The following is a 15778-nucleotide window of genomic DNA, read 5'->3' as shown; positions in this document are numbered from 1 at the left end:
ACAGAAGCCTACCTTTCTAATTCTGACGTCCCTTGGGTTTTTACTATTAGTCAATAAGTCATGGTTAGTATCAGCTCAATGCAAATGAATAAAAATATCCGTATTTTTTCAGTTGCCTTTTTCAAAGCCTCTTTTACTTTGAAAACCTTGTGTGATGAGTTATGAGTGCCACAAATAAGAATAACAGGAAGTTTCTTACTTAAGTATCACTTATACCTGAAGACGTCTGTGCACTGAGCAAGGCTAGGAGGGTGTACACACAGGACAAAGAGCTGGTGTGGAGTCCCATGGAGGCTGGCCCAGTGTGTGGTGACAAAGCCTGTGTAGGGAGAGAGGTGAGGATCCATGCAGGGGCAGAGTCGGGGGGGGGGACAGGTCCTGGCCAAACAAAGAGGTCACCCACACTACGGGGCGGCCTGTGGTGAGGTGAGTGAGAGGGTGTCCACCTGCGGGGATGTCCCACCATGGGATCTGAGCACATGCAGGGCATCCTCACAGGGGAGGGGGCAGGGACAGTGATGGGAGTTTGGTCATGTATCAAGAGATTGATCAAATAAGTAAAAAATACTAATGGTAATGAGAGCCAGGGTTCTCGCCCTCAGAGAATGAAGTCATAAACACGGAGAGGGAGAAAACCAGAATACACCTTCAAAATTGGAATTAGAATTTATCAGTGTGAAATCACGGACTGCAACGTATCTGTATCTTTATGGCATCAATGTTGATATATAAATACAGATGTAAATGTCTGTGTGTGTGTGTACACATGTTCCCTAGCTCTGACCATCAAGAGAGCCTAAAAGCTGGGAACTCAAATTGCAACAAGCAGCCCTATCCAGATTGTGGATTCTAAATACCATTTGCTACATAAGGGACCCAGGGCTCCTTGGTAGGGTGCCAGATTTAGTATATAAAAATACAGCAAATATTTAGCAAACAAGAAATTATTGCATGGGACAGACCTACTCTAAATATTTATTATTTATCTGACTTTCAAATTTAACTGATTAACCTCTATTTTATCTGGTAACCCTATTCCTTGGAGAAATGGCCACTTGCAATACTGGGGCAGGGAAAGGACAATATGAGCTGGGAACATTTTGTTGCGTCAGGAAAAAAAGAAAATACTCACAGGAGGATGGGACAAAATGACAAAGAAGCCAATTTGAAGGGGTTCCCAAATATGGGACAACGTGAGCATCAAAATAAATAATAATAGTAACAAATTATAACCCAATGAACAAAATAGGAAACCAGGAGCTGATACTGACGTGAATAAAAGTAAAGGCGTGATAAGGAATAGGATGTTTATTTAGATCTAAAGTATTTCTTTGCAAAATTAATACTTGATAATTCCAACTGGAAAAAATAGTAACTTCATTTTGGAGTTACCTCCTTGTGGAGAAGCCTGGTAGACACCGTTTTAATCAAGCGATTAAAGTGAACATCACCAGTAATAGGACAAATCAAAACTGAGTGTCACCTGAACACAGCGTCACTTTGGTGATATTCCTGCCAAACACAAACACCCAAACTGAGGGATATTCCACAAAATAACTGAGTCTTCAAAAGTATCATGAAAATCAAACAAAGAGTGAGGAAACATTTTTGACTAAAGAACACTGAAGAGATGTGACAATTAAATGCAATACATATTCTGAAGTGTATCCTTTTTTTTTTTGCGGTACGCGGGCCTCTCACTGTTGTGGCCTCTCCCGTTGCGGAGCACAGGCTCCGGATGCGCAGGCTCAGCGACCATGGCTCACGGGCGGGCCCAGCCACTCCGCGGCATGTGGGATCTTCCCGGACCGGGGCACGAACCCGCGTCCCCTGCATCGGCAGGCAGACTCTCAACCACTGTGCCACCAGGGAAGCCCATGTGTCCTTTTTTTGCTATAGAAGGTATTCTGGGATGATTGATGAAATTTAATGAAGGTCTTAGGATTGTTTAATATAAGTGATCCGTGTTTATTTTGATGGTTATATTGTGATTATGTGGGAGAGTAACTGATTGCACTCCCTTAAGTATTTGGGGATGATGGGGCATCAGGTTGGCAACTTACTCCCAAATGGCAGTTCAAGATAAAAAAGTTCCTCCTACAGTACTTGTAACTTTTTGTAAGTTTCAGATTGTTTTAAACTAAATAAAAATAATGCTTATGTTTGGTTTTAAAAGGGAAATGAATATTTAATCATTCTTACACATGGGTCTAAATCAAGAGCTTAAAATGCCACTAATAAGCAGTGTTTTGCTATGATGATGTAAGAGATTAAAAACAAACCACATGGAAGTCACAAATTCATTTATTAAAAATGCTCCTGAAACTATATTGCTGGAATTTTTAAACTACAAGAAGCCAAAAAGAAAATTCTACATATTACTGATGTTTGTATGCCAAGCATTGGGGAAATTGCCATTTAAAACAAAAACCGTGGTAGCTGTTTCTGGGGTTTAGACCTTGGCATTTCATCTCTGGGGTAGATGGTCTTTTTAAGAAAAACATCTTTAAGGGAGCTATGGACTGAATGTTCGTACGTTGAAATCCTATTCTGCCCTGCCACCCTCCTCTCCTTCCCCCCTTGTGATGGTACCAAGAGGTGAGGCCTTTGGGAGGTGATTAGATGCGGTCATGAAGGAGGAGCCTCATGAATGGGATCAGGGCCCTTTTAAAAGTTAGGAGAGAGGTTGCTGCCCTCTGCTCTCTATCACGTGAGGATGCAAGAAGTCAGCAGTCTGCAACCTGGAAGAAGGCCCTCTCCCCACCATGCTGGCACCCTGATCTCAGACTTCCAGCCTCCAGAACTGCGGGGAATAAATTTCTGTTACTTATAAGCCACCTAGTCTATGGTAATTTCTTATTGCAGTCAGAACAGACTAAGACAAAGTGTGTCAGACACTCCTCATTTCCTACTCCTTGTCTACTCTTCCCGCTTTCCTTAGTTATAGAAATCCAACCTCTTGTTGGGCAACAATGCCCAGCTAAAATACTACTCAGCCTTCTTTAGAGCTAGGTGTGCCCCAAGGCACCACTCTATCAATTAGACCTAAACGGAAGTGTGCTGGAAATGTTGGGAGAAGAATCAGCTTTCCCTCATACAGGCACCACCCGTTCTCCTTCCTTCCAGTCTGCAATTTAGCTGTAGCTCCTGAGGAACAGCAGCCTATTTGTGACTCATTAAACAACAGGCTTGATGATAAAAGTCAACATGACATGGATGGCAATGAGGACAGCAAGGAAAGAAACACAGCCTCTGGGTACCTGATGGCATTCCTGAGCTGCTGTGCCAACCTTGAGCTCCCTACCAGTGGATTTGTTATTAAGAGAAACAGCAAACTCTCTACATGTTTATGCCAGTTGGGTTTTCTGTTACTTGCATCTGTATAAATTATTAACAACAAGTTTGATGGGCTTTTTAAATCAAAGGTGGAGACCCAAGACAGTTGAATTGCTTGTAATAAAGTAAAAGGAATCTTGTATTTAAAGAGACTGTTCTGGAGAGATGTGAAGGGGATGTGGGGTTCGAGTAGCAAACCCAGGGTGACTGGAAGACCTAAGGAACGACATAATCAGTGAGAAATTCCCTAAGGTTGCAAATGACCAACAGTTTTAGGAAAAGTTATATCTGACATCAATTTTGAAATTGTTTCCTGTGCTGTAAGTTGGTTCTTATACTATAATAACCATTTGTTACCCCTCAACCTAAAAGTCTGCTACATAGAACAGTATTATGTTGATGAAATGAAATACTCGTGTCCAATGAGGGGCAAGGCACTGAAATAATTTGAGGACACCAGCCACAGTGGAGAGAACTGGCTCTGAACTTTTCATAACATATAAGATGGTAGGTCATAACATTTTGTTTGGTTATTGAAAGAAATGTCAATCCTGCAACGACAGGCTGGAGAACCGAAGGATATCTTCTCATCCTCGAAGTGGAAGCCTATTGGTTGACAAGGAAGCCTTCAACAAATATCTGGAGGGTGCTGATGTTATACCATGTGATTCTTCCACAGAAGAGTCAGTACCTAGGATTGTTGCTTTCTTTTCCCTAAATGTCATTTCATAGCTTGAATTGGAACTCAGAACTCATATTTCTATAAAAATATAACAAAAGGGGGTTGCATTTTCTCGTCAGGTCACAAAAGCTTACTTATATCACTTAACCTCACTAGATTAGAATACTAACATTCTTTATGTTTTAAATGCAGACTTGTTATTAAACTCAGCAACTTAACATAACTTTATATGTTTTGCTCTGTTCACTGTTTAAGTCAGATAGCACTTCTCCAAGCAGCAACTAAAGAATCTGGACTCCTTCTAGCATGTGATCCAATATCTGCACATCCTTTGCTTCTAAGCCTGTAGACAGAGGAGCTGATTATCTCATGGGAAACTTTAGGGATCAAGCCTGGGCATGACACACATTACTCCTGCCCACATTCTGCTGGACAGACTAATCACTGGGCTCCAGCCTAACTTCAAGGGAGGCTGGGGAACAGTCTTCCTTTGTGGCCAGGGAAGAGGAAAAAGGAACGAGGGCATCTTGCACCTACTTTGCAATGTTTTGTGAAGATTAAATGAAATAACTGCACATTCTAGGTTCTTGTCAAGTATGTCTTTTCCTTCCTCTGGAATCAGCTAAGTACATACTGTGGTGGCAGGCTGCAGTGGTGGTGGGTTCTGGTGCAAAGGACTCCTAGTGAAAGGGTTTTGGTAACGAAAATCAGATGCAGATTCTGGTCGAGTTAAGCAGAGGTTGTGGTAGCCTGAAAGACAGGTAGAGAATGAGAACATAAGGAACTGTTAGATGCTCTTGAAAGGGTTCCTAGAAATTTAGGACAAATTCAAGGAGAGGAGAAAGAGGGAATAAGGGATTTGGCTGGAAGATCAGAGCCTTCCAGGGAATACATGGTGGGGCAAAGGCAGTAGGAAGCAGCGTCTGAGAAACTACAGGTTGTTTTCGGAAAATAGAGGAATGCTTAGCACCTCCCCCAACCACTGAAGCCGCACGGGGTCAAAGGTGAGTGAAAAAGCCACCGAAGGAAAGGAGATCACCCTTTACTGAAAATATATGTTCTTAGTAGACTTAAAAATATAACATTTTTAAAAGGAAATGATATAATGTAAAGCAATTACTTCCAAATAGTATTGGAGAGCCCAGTTTTTAGTTTCCCTAAAAATATTTACATTTAAATATGATTGAAGAATGCAATGTGTGAACCTTGATTGGATCAGGTTGGGGGGGAGGACACAAGCTATCAAAAATAATGTTGGTATTTTATGCTTGAAATTTGCTAAGAGAGTAGATCTTAAATGTCCTCCAACCCCCCCACCCCCCAACAAACACACAAAGGTAACTATGTGAGGTAATGGATTTGTTAACTAACTTTATTGTGGTAATCCATTTCACAATATGTGGGCATATCAAATCATCACGTTGTACACCTTAAACGTATACAATGTTATTGGTCACTTATATCCCATTAAAGCTGGAAAAAATATTGTTGGGACAATCAGGAAAATTTAAATGTGAACTAAATTTAGATATAGATTTTTGTTAATTTTCTTAGATCTGACTAAAGGTTGGGGTTAGGTATATCCTTTTCCTTAGGTGATACCTGCTGAAGCATCATCACCTAAGAAAAAGGATGAAGCATCATGATGCCTGCAATTTAGTTTCAAGTGTTTCAGAAAACATACATAAAGCAAATATAGCAAAATGTTAACAATGACTAAATCTAGGTGGAAGGTGTATGAACAGAAATTATACTGTTCTTTCAATGTTTCTGTATTTTAAAAAACTGTCATAATGAAATTCTGAAAAATGACAATATGACTGAAGGTTTCTAGCCAGTGATCATTTATTTGCTTATCAAGAGAACAAAGCAGTCACCCAATTATTCATAAAATATATCATCAGATGATAATATAGCTCAAATAGTTTTAGATGGAACTGGCTGGGGTCAAGTATCAAGCCTGGGACATACTGGCACCAGACCGTGAACTCCATGAAGCCAGGACACCATTGTTTTCACCATTATACGTCCAGCACTTAGTCAAGTGCTAGGAAATAGTAGGTGATAAGTACATTTCTGTTCATTGAATGGTGAAGTAAATGTGAAAGTTCTATGCTTAGCATAGATATTGCAACCCTTTTGTGTTTTCTACATACCACTGCTTTTTGGAAGACAAAAAATATACAAATAATATTTATGCATCTGGTACCTTTGGCAATTCCCTACTGTTAATTCAATAACTCAGTTTTGAATTTCAAGCCAAAACATTTAGAAACCTGTGCTTTTCAGAGCTAAGTTACGTGTAAGCCTACCTTAATATTTTTATGAAGTTATTTTCTTTAAGGCTGTTTTCACTCGATATTTTATTTTAAAAATAACAGCTAGATTTTACTGGATAAAAATAGTGACTATTAATGACAAAATCAAATTAAGGATTCTTCTGAAACTTTAAAGGTAAATTATCAAACATAACAAAATTATTTCAAAATTATTTTATTAATTTATTTTCCATTAAAACTAGTAGTCATCTATCATTCATTTTTAGAATCAATCTTTATGCAAACCTAGATGATGATAAAGGCCACACAGGGACAATCGTATCAAACAGTTGATAAGTTTTCTAGATTGATTTGTTCTTGTATTTAAAAATGTCTTTAAGTTCTGATATCTTGCAACATTTTTAACAGCATTGTGATATTATTAGGGAGCTGATCACCAAATCCGAGGGCGTTTGCTGCATCATTTTGACACTACCAACCACTGCTTTCTTTCAGTTCTTTTTTCAGATGTTGAGGAAGTATGGTAATTCTCTGGAGAGGCGATCAGGCCTAGTGACAGACTGGCTATAAGGGATGAAGGCAAGAGTGGAGAAACCTTCTTTTTAAAAAGCAGGTTTCCATGTTACCCCTTTTTAGCACTATTATTTATATCAATCTCTAAAAATTTTATTCTTTTATTTTTTATTTTTTTCGGTATGCGGGCCTCTCACTGTTGTGGCTCTCCCGTTGCGGAGCATGGGCTCCGGACGCGCAGGCTCAGCGGCCATGGCTCACAGGCCCAGCCGCTCCGCGGCATGTGGGATCTTCCCGGACCGGGGCACGAACCCGTGTCCCCTGCATCGGCAGGCGGACTCTCAACCACTGTACCACCAGGGAAGCCCCTATTCTTTTATTTTTATTTAGACCAATCTTAATCTGATCCTAAAGCTGTTAGGCTTAAAATAAAGTAACCTTACCCAACGGTAGAGTAAGAGGTTTGCCATGTGGAAGTGAAAAATACTCTATAGACCAGGAGAATTAATTTACCTTACTGCTCCAGGAGCCTGAGGGCCAGTGTGATATAATAGCGAGCATACTTTATTTTGAAGACTTGGGGCCAAGTCCAGGCTTCCTTTGTACTTGCTCTTCTGACCCTGGGTAAGTCATTTAACTTCTCTGGGTCTTCCTCCAGTCTTATATTATCACTGACTCTAAACAAAGAACTGACAGAAAAGAAAATGATAAAACAGTCAAATAGAATATGCTGGGAAAATTTGCCAGAGAGTGACATGGATAGTATGTATTTGATATTAATGAGTGAAATGAAAAAACAAACAAAGTATGTATTTTAGCAGGAACTTTAGGAGGAAAGAAAAAGCCATTGAGACTTTTATAAAATGAATGAACATTGGAAACGAAAAAACAATTTGTGCTGGTGAAACGATTTGTTACACAGTTGCCTATAAAATACAAAGCAAGGAAGAACAGACTTTAGTTACATAGATTCAAGAGAATAAACATCTCGCTTTACATACTTGAGGGAAACTAAGTCGCAACAAAACCGGAAACCATCATGATGGATTCCAGCAACACTTTAGTAGCCGAAAGCATGGCATTATTTTGGAATGTAAAAAATATAGCCTTATAGGGCTTCCCTGGTGGCGCAGTGGTTGAGAGTCCGCCTGCCCATGCAGGGGACACGGATTCGTGCCCCGGTCTGGGAAGATCCCACGTGCCGCGGAGCGGCTGGGCCCGTGAGCCATGGCCGCTGAGCCTGCGCGTCCGGAGCCTGTGCTCCGCAACGGGAGAGGCCACAACAGTGAGAGGCCCGCGTACCACTAAAAAAAAAAAAAATATATATATATATATATATATATATATATATATATATATATGGCCTTATAGTCCTACTTTTAAGAAGTTTATCATCAAATTCATAAGAGATAGTTAGGCAAACTATAATTATCCTTATTTTGGAAAGAACTTGTCCCAAATGTAACTCATTTGGTAGTATTACCTTACCTGAACTATATTATTCAAAAGTGGACTGACTATAAAAGGATATTGGAAAATCGGGTATCTCAGTGATTAGGCATGAAAACGATAACACATTTCACAAAAGAAGAACTACAAATGGCTAGTTGATATACGAAAAGGTCCTCAATAGCATCAGCAATCAGGGAAGTGCAAGTTAAAACCACAATGATAAGTATACACCCCCACCAAGCTGGCAAAGCTGAAAGGCCTGACTATACCAAATGTGGTTGAGGGTGTGGAGCCATGAGGCTCACACACAGTGGGCGTGAGTGTAACACTTGAGAAAGCAGCGCGGCATGATCCGTTCAAATTTATAATACACGTAACCCCTCCCAGGTATACACCATACAGAAACTCACATAGATGTGACGGAATACATACATGAGGAATATTTACAGCAGCATTTGTAACAGTTCCAAACTGGAAACAACCTAGATATCCATCAACAATAGAATGCCTAATAAATGACGGCATATTGCTACAATAGAAACTGTAATATGCAACAATTAAAATGAACAAACTACAGTTATAGGAACAACATTATGGATTAAAAACGATGTTGAGCGAAGCCGTAAGCACAACAGGTTACATATTATTTTGTTCCAAGAAAGGGCAAAACCAAACAATATACTGTTTAGGGATGCATGCATGCTTGTGATAAAACAATAGAGAAAAGCAAGGAAATGGTTATCACAAAAGTTAGAATAATGGTTACCTCTAAAAGGGAGGGAAAGAGTTGTGTTCAGGAAGGTCACCAGGGGACTTCTGGGGTGCTGGCAGTGTTCCAGTTCTTGACCTGGTTGGTTACATGGAGGTTTCTTTTACAATTACTCATTACAACTGAATAACTGATTTATGCATTTTAATGCATATGTCACAATAAAACCGCTAAAAGTAACTGAAAATTGTAGATGGAATTTCTAGAAAGAAATTTTGCTAGAAAATTTAGCTTATGAAATCTTTGACAGCAAAAGCTACTGATGTGGGATAATAAAACTGATAAGATAGTTTCTCAGACGAGCTCACTTTCAAGTGTAGCAGAAAAGAACCTTATACAAATATCCCATTGTTATATTTTAACATAGTATGCAGATCTTTATCATACAAACTGATGTACCAGGCAAAGAACGCTGTTACCTAAAACTTCGGATTTTTTTTTTGGAATTGCGAATGAACCAACTGTTTTCTCCTCTGGATTAATAAGAAGTAAAAGAACTAAAGAGATGCAGACCAAGTTGGAAATGTATGAACTTCCTTCTCTGCCGTCACCAGTTCCAGCTGTTTCCTCCAGTTATCATACTGGGTGAAGTGGGTGGATCTTGCCTAGTAAGCTAGTGCAGCTGTAACTTCATCAGTAGGTGGCTGAGTGCCATTCTGCCTCTCAGCACCAAAGTTCTCTGGTGGAGCCACTGACAACGAAAACAGATCAGGCTGCTGAAAAGCTCCACGTGGTTACACACTTTTCTGGAGGCGTCCTCTGCTGGGTTGCAGAGCTCTGATGTTTGCATTCTTTTCATCCAAAGCTCTCAGAACTTAAAATCTGAGGTGCTTGGCTTTACAAAATCCCCTCAATCTGTGTATTTTACTCCTGCCATTTTCATCAAAAAATTAGGAAGAGGAACAAAATCTAAAAAGATTTACTTGGTAGCCATGTGGGGCCATCACTTGCTGGTTTGATTTCCTGTGAGTCTTATTTGGAAGGACCTGGCAAGGATTGGTCACGAGAAGAGAGTCGAATCCAGGGTAGCTGAAAAGTAGGAGCGTTAACCTGGCTCTTAGAGCTTTGGAAGAAGGGTAGCTGGGCAGACGCTACTTTGTGAGTCTCTTCTGGCTTTGGCAATATCCATCTCCCTCCTCCCATCACTTTTACTGCAGCATTTTAATAAAAATGAGCCCTTGGATTTTACCCAGTTACAAGTTTCCTTGGCCTATTTGCACATGGTGGTGGCAGGAGTGTCAGGAACTCTGAGCTCCCCAGATCTGCCTATAAACACTTGCGCCTCACCCCCGAGATGGAAAGATCTGTAACAGCCACTACTGCTGCTTCCAGACGAGGTAAGGAGCGCCAGAGTCCGGAGACCCAACTGTGGAATCTGCTTCCTTTCATCACTGCTGCTTTTATCTCGTTCTCACACTATTCACCAGGACAGGTTCAAGACAGATTTCTGAGGATTCTGAAATCCTTTTATCTTAAAATTTCTTGTCCTAGAGAAACCCCCTTTCAACCTCATGAGTTTTTTTTACTTCGATTTACTTTCCAGAATAACACCCGTAGGAAGACCTGCCTAAATGGTAATGATATTTTGGAAAGGAAATAGCCTTTGAGTCAAACCTGAAACACAGGCCAAAATTTCTTGATGACGGTAATGGACACTGATTAACAACCAATACCAGCTCTCCAAAGCTCCAAACCACAAGCAAGAATGATTCCTGAAAGGGAGGCACTGCTAAATTCTCCTCCTGAAAAAGTAAAAAATCCTTCCACACTCTCCGGGAGGATGGCTCCCTTCCCTCATCCCAGCAATTCGCCTCCTTTTTCACTAAAGACTCAGGTTGTGACTCCTCACTCAAGCCGCACCCCTATTTCCTTGCGGGGAGGGGGACGGGGGAAGAGGGATGTGTTACAACTCTCATCTTTACAATGCTACGCAGTTTACAAAGCGCTTGCACTTCCGTAAAACTCCTCTGAGCTCCGCGAGGGAGGGAGGCATTCATTCATTCATTCATCAAACATTTGCTCGGCCCGACCACGCGTTACCGGGCGCTGGGTCTCGCCCCACACGGCGGGAAGGGTGGGGCGCTCGCTCCCTCGAGCAGGTGCAGCGGATCAAGCTGTAAGATAACTTCTCGCTCAGCCGGGCTTTTCGAAGGCCCGTTGGGGCCAAATGCCTCACCTTCGGGTGATGCGCGCCCGAGCATGGCCGCGCGGCCTGGGCCTCCTCCTTGCTCCCCAAGGAGCAGTCACCACCTGCTCTGAAGGAAACCGCTACGGAGCAAGCTCTCTCCACTGCCCTCGGGTCAGGGGTAAGCTTAGGCGGCAGCTTAGGCTCCACGCGGCTCCTCCCCTTCCTCTCCTCAGTTCTGACGCGGCCGTAGAGGCGGCGGCAGCGGCGGCGAGTCCCGCGGCCCGAGGCGCACCCACCCGCTCGCCGAGCCCGACTTCCTCTTCCCTTGGAGCGTCATCGCGCGCGCCAGAGGCGCCCAGGGCGGGGTGGTTGGAAAGGGGAAAAAAGGCCCGCGGAGGAAGCCTCCGAGCGGAGAGAAAAGGGAGGGGGGAAGAGAGCGGTTGCTAGGTGACTTGCGTCATCGGTCCGCGCCGTTTTCCTCCCGCCCCTCTCTCTGGAGTGAGGCGAGAGCCCCGCACTGAGCGAGGGAGACAGCGAGCTGAGCTTGGGGCGCTACCGCCGCCGCCGCCGAGAGCGTGAGAGCGAGGGAGCATCCGAGAGACCCAGCGCCCTTGCACTGGCCGCCGCCGAGACCTCCGCCTTAACCTGGGCCAGCGGGAGCCGCGGCCACCCCTCTTCTCCCCCCCTCGCCTTCCCGGCCGGCAGCGGCGGCTGCACACGCCGGAGCCCGAGCCCGAGCCGGAGCCGGCGGCTGGGGGGCAGGGAGGCGGCTACCTCGGGTCGGGACTAGTCGGCTGCTCCGCGGTGAGAGGACGCTGAGGAGGGGCCGGAGCTTCTGTCCGTTCCGGGGCGCGGGGCGAGGGACCCCCAAGGTGGAGGGAGGGGGTCCCAGCCGCAGCGACACATGCTGGAGCCGGGAGCGGGGGCGGCGCCGAGCGGAGCCGGCCGGGTCCCCCACCTCGCCGCCGCCTCGGCCACCCGCCCGGGGCCGTAGCATCTTGCCCCGGAGTGTATGAGCCGGGACCCCAAGCCCGGCAACCACCCCCCGACCGGGGGGGCGGGGACCCCGATGTGAAGCGGAGGCCGGGGCGGCGGGGACAGCAGGACCGGCGCCGCCGTCCTTTCCTTCCCTGCCCCCTCCCCTCCGCCCCCTCGGGGGTCTTCTTTCTCGGCCAGTCGCCGGCCCCCCGGCTCCTCGGCAGGACTCCGGGAGGAGTTCTTAGAACCCCCTCCCCCGCCCCAGCCCCGAGGGCGGCGGGGCCGGGGGGGACCCGGGGGGCCGGCCGCAGCCTCCGCCCAGAAGAAACTTTTCAAAAACAAAATCCGGAGCCTCCCAAACGTGACTGTCTGGGGAGAAGTGGCCCGGGACGGGCAGAAGACCCAGCCTGAAGAGACCCAGGAAGAGGAAAAGAGGAGGTAAGCGGGGCCGCCGCCTCGTCTGCCCCGGCGGCGCGGAAGAGACCCGGGTGGCCGCCGGCTTAGCGATCCCAGCCCCGCTTCTTCCTCAGTAACGCGCCGGAGCCTGCCGCAGCTGTCGCCTGAGTCCCAAGGAGGAAGGGAAGCACCCCACTTTCTCAGCGCCCGGCTCGTCTCTAAAGTGTGAGTGGCCTCGGGAAAGGGAATGGAGGGATAGAAAGGGGGAGGATGCTGGGGCGTCCTCCGGAGTTTTGCCGGTGTTTTCCAGGAGTGTTGGGAGTGTATAGACGTGAGCGGTACCTTAGTCCTCACTGCGGGGAGAGGCATCCGGCAGTCCAGTGTTTTGTAACCTTTTAGCGCTCTGTACGTGTGATACGCAAGCCCACAGGTTTCTCCTCGAGGAGTTCCGTCTTTCTCCAGGGTGGACACTTGGTATCTTTTCTGGCCAGTAATTGGCAAAAGGAAATTGAGGAAACCAGAGCCTATGTGCGCACAAGGGACATCTCTGTACTACACATTTTCCTGGTACACCCGGTGGGAAACAGCGCGGTAGTTTTTGTCTCTGGGCAACTCTTATTTGGTTCCCAAGTAGGAACCCCTGACTCTTTGAACCCCTGAAAGTAAAATTACTTTCTTTTTTGCCTGTCTTCCTTGAGAGAGTTCATTTCAGTACCTAGTGGTACAGGAATTTTTTTTACCTTCTCATTTCCTGGGTGCAGTTCCTGCGTATCAGGAAGACACTGTAACATTTCAGTTACTCAGGAAATTCTGAGTTCTTTTGATCACAGCTGATTTGGGGGAGAGCATTTAGTACTTTAACCAGTTTATAGAAGGTATTACATTTTTTCCTTACCCAAATGCTTTTTTTTTTTTTTTTGAGTAGCATATGTCCTGATTGCTAGCAGTTTTTTATTTGTTGGAATGACTTGAAGCTTTGCTTATTTGAGTTATTTCATGCTTCTCTATCAAATGAGGAGAAACTTCTGATGTTTAATTCTTTGAAGAATGATGTTTTTCCTCTTCCTTTATATTAAAGGTGAAGTCTATAAAATCTTTGATTTGTAATTTAGGTATCCCCTCAGAGTGCCAAATTAAGGCGCAGGAAAGTAATTGACATTTCATATGTTTATACAGACCTTAGGGTTAAGCATAGGGTGGAATTTTATATAACAGAACATAGGCAGTAGTGAGAAGTATGGCCCCTCCAGACAACGGTGTGAGCTCACACTCTCTGAAGCCACTGCCGAGAGAAGCTTTGTGGGAATGAATGTAAGCCTGGGATTATCCATGCTAACTTTTCCATTCGGGATCTTGATTAAACTTCTTTAAAACTTTCTCAAACACTTTTCATCCTGTACTTTTTCTCTTTTGAAGAGATGAATTCTGCAAGTTTATTAGCTCCTGAATTATGTAACAGTTCATTTCTATATCCCAAACCTGTCTCTTTATAAAGTTTCAATGAGACACATCCCAAGTTTGTGTTTTGAGAATTGCTAGAACAAGCTGGAGTTCATCTTTTCCTGGTTTGTAGATTTTGATTGTTCCTCTTTACTATCATCTTTCCTGACTTTTTGTCTTGGAATAATTTCTTCCATCCTTTTGATCACTTTGCCCTCCTCTGGAACTTCACCAGCTGTTTTGTTTTTCTTTATATGCCTTTTCCTTGTTATGCTTTTGTTAGGAACCTTAAATTCTACTTTAAATAAGTACTGGCATCAAAATATTGAGTAGTGGGGCTTCCCAGGTGGCGCAGTGGTTGAGAGTCCGCCTGCCGATGCAGGGGGCGCGGGTTCGTGCCCCGGTCCGGGAAGATCCCACATGCCGCGGAGCGGCTGGGCCCGTGAGCCATGGCCGCTGAGCCTGCGCGTCCGGAGCCTGTGCTCCGCAGCGGGAGAGGCCCCAGCAGTGAGAGGCCCGCGTACCGCAAAAAAAAAAAAAAAAAAAAAAAAAAAAATTGAGTAGTGGATGTAACGTTAGGCGTGGAATCAAAAACAAATGTCTCTAGATCTGTTATTTTGTGACCTTGAGGAAGTCATGTATCCCATACTTCACAAAAATAGGAGGAAGAGAAATCTAGCCTTGCATAGGCTGTTTTTTGGGGGAGGAAAAGAGGACAGACCAACAGACTAGTTTGAGCGTAGATTATACTCCATCAGAGTTGCTTACAACTTTGACTTGTATTGTTTTGACTATCGATTGGTTAAAAATCATGGTAATGTTTTATCATATATTTGGGTAGCAAAGAAACAACAGAGCATTTGTGGGTCCCTGCCTTTGAGATGCTTTTGCTTATGGGTGGCAGAGGCAGTGAAACACAGATTGCACAGAATTATAGAAAAGGGGGAATGGACCAGTTTTCATCTACGACCACTGTACATCAGTTACTGTTTGGTACCTTATAGATGTAAATGTATTTGTACATTTTTCACTAGGGAAATGTTGATGTTGGACTATACAGAACTTATTGGAGTGTCTGAGCCAGGAGAAGGTGTTTTTTAGGAAGCAAAGAACAGGTGGAGATAAAGTGTTTAAGACTTTTGGAATTGGAGGAGGTGAGGGACAAATGTAATTAGGAAGTTAGCTTATGGGAATACAGAGGGAGATTGTTGAGTAGGCTTAGGGCCAATTTGTGTTTGTGTGGATACATGTTTACAGCCCAAAGAATGAATTGAGAACAATGTTTCTGAGAGGGTAGTTTTAGACCATTGAGAAGAAATCGTATTTTAAGCCAAGAGGCATTATACCTGGATTAGGATTTTGTTTTTCTAGAGAACTAACATTTTTACACTACAGTCATTGAAGAGCTGTACAGATGGAAGGGTGAAAAAGAAGGTGCTTCCAGTATGTTAGTATGGTGCTAGTGGTTTCTTATAAAAAGTAATTCAGAAATGAGGCAGTGGACTTTGGACATTAAATTTTAGGGTTAAAGTTGGATGCCAATGCAATCTTAAGACAGTAAAATAGTGAGTGATATGCTGAAAATGTAGAATTGGGAGTCATTATAAAAGTACTGAGGTTTCTCTATAGTGCTGATGGAGAGTGGAGAGCTGAAAAATGGGTATTTGGGGGAGGGGAATGTGTTAAAGTTAGCAAAGATACAGGAAGAGGAGAATGGATGAGACTCTCCTGTTTTAAAAGTGAATAAGGGTTGAAATTGAAAAAGGAGGAACAACCTTTAAACATGGGCACCAGTTCAGTCTTAG

General features: G+C 44.0%; 1 protein-coding gene across 5 annotated transcripts in view; it reads left to right on the top strand.

Annotated features, from left to right (window-relative positions):
- Positions 1 to 12490: 12490 nt before the first annotated feature.
- Positions 12491 to 15778, top strand: part of FBXW7 (F-box and WD repeat domain containing 7) — a 208989-nt gene continuing 205701 nt past the window's right edge. For 3 of the 5 annotated variants that reach the window (XM_081251107.1, XM_081251106.1, XM_081251104.1), the window contains exons 1-2: positions 12491 to 12575; positions 12668 to 12758. The gene's annotated coding sequence lies outside the window, so the exon portion shown is untranslated. Of the gene's footprint in view, positions 12576 to 12667; positions 12759 to 15778 lie in introns of those variants that run through there. The other 2 variants (XM_081251105.1, XM_081251103.1) reach the window with 1 other exon arrangement.

The sequence above is a fragment of the Mesoplodon bidens genome (assembly GCF_964165515.1).
Source record: "Mesoplodon bidens genome assembly, chromosome: 1".
Lineage (NCBI taxonomy): Eukaryota > Metazoa > Chordata > Mammalia > Artiodactyla > Ziphiidae > Mesoplodon > Mesoplodon bidens.
The sequence above is the reverse complement of the archived record's forward strand: the minus strand, read 5'-3'. Positions and strand labels throughout refer to the sequence as shown.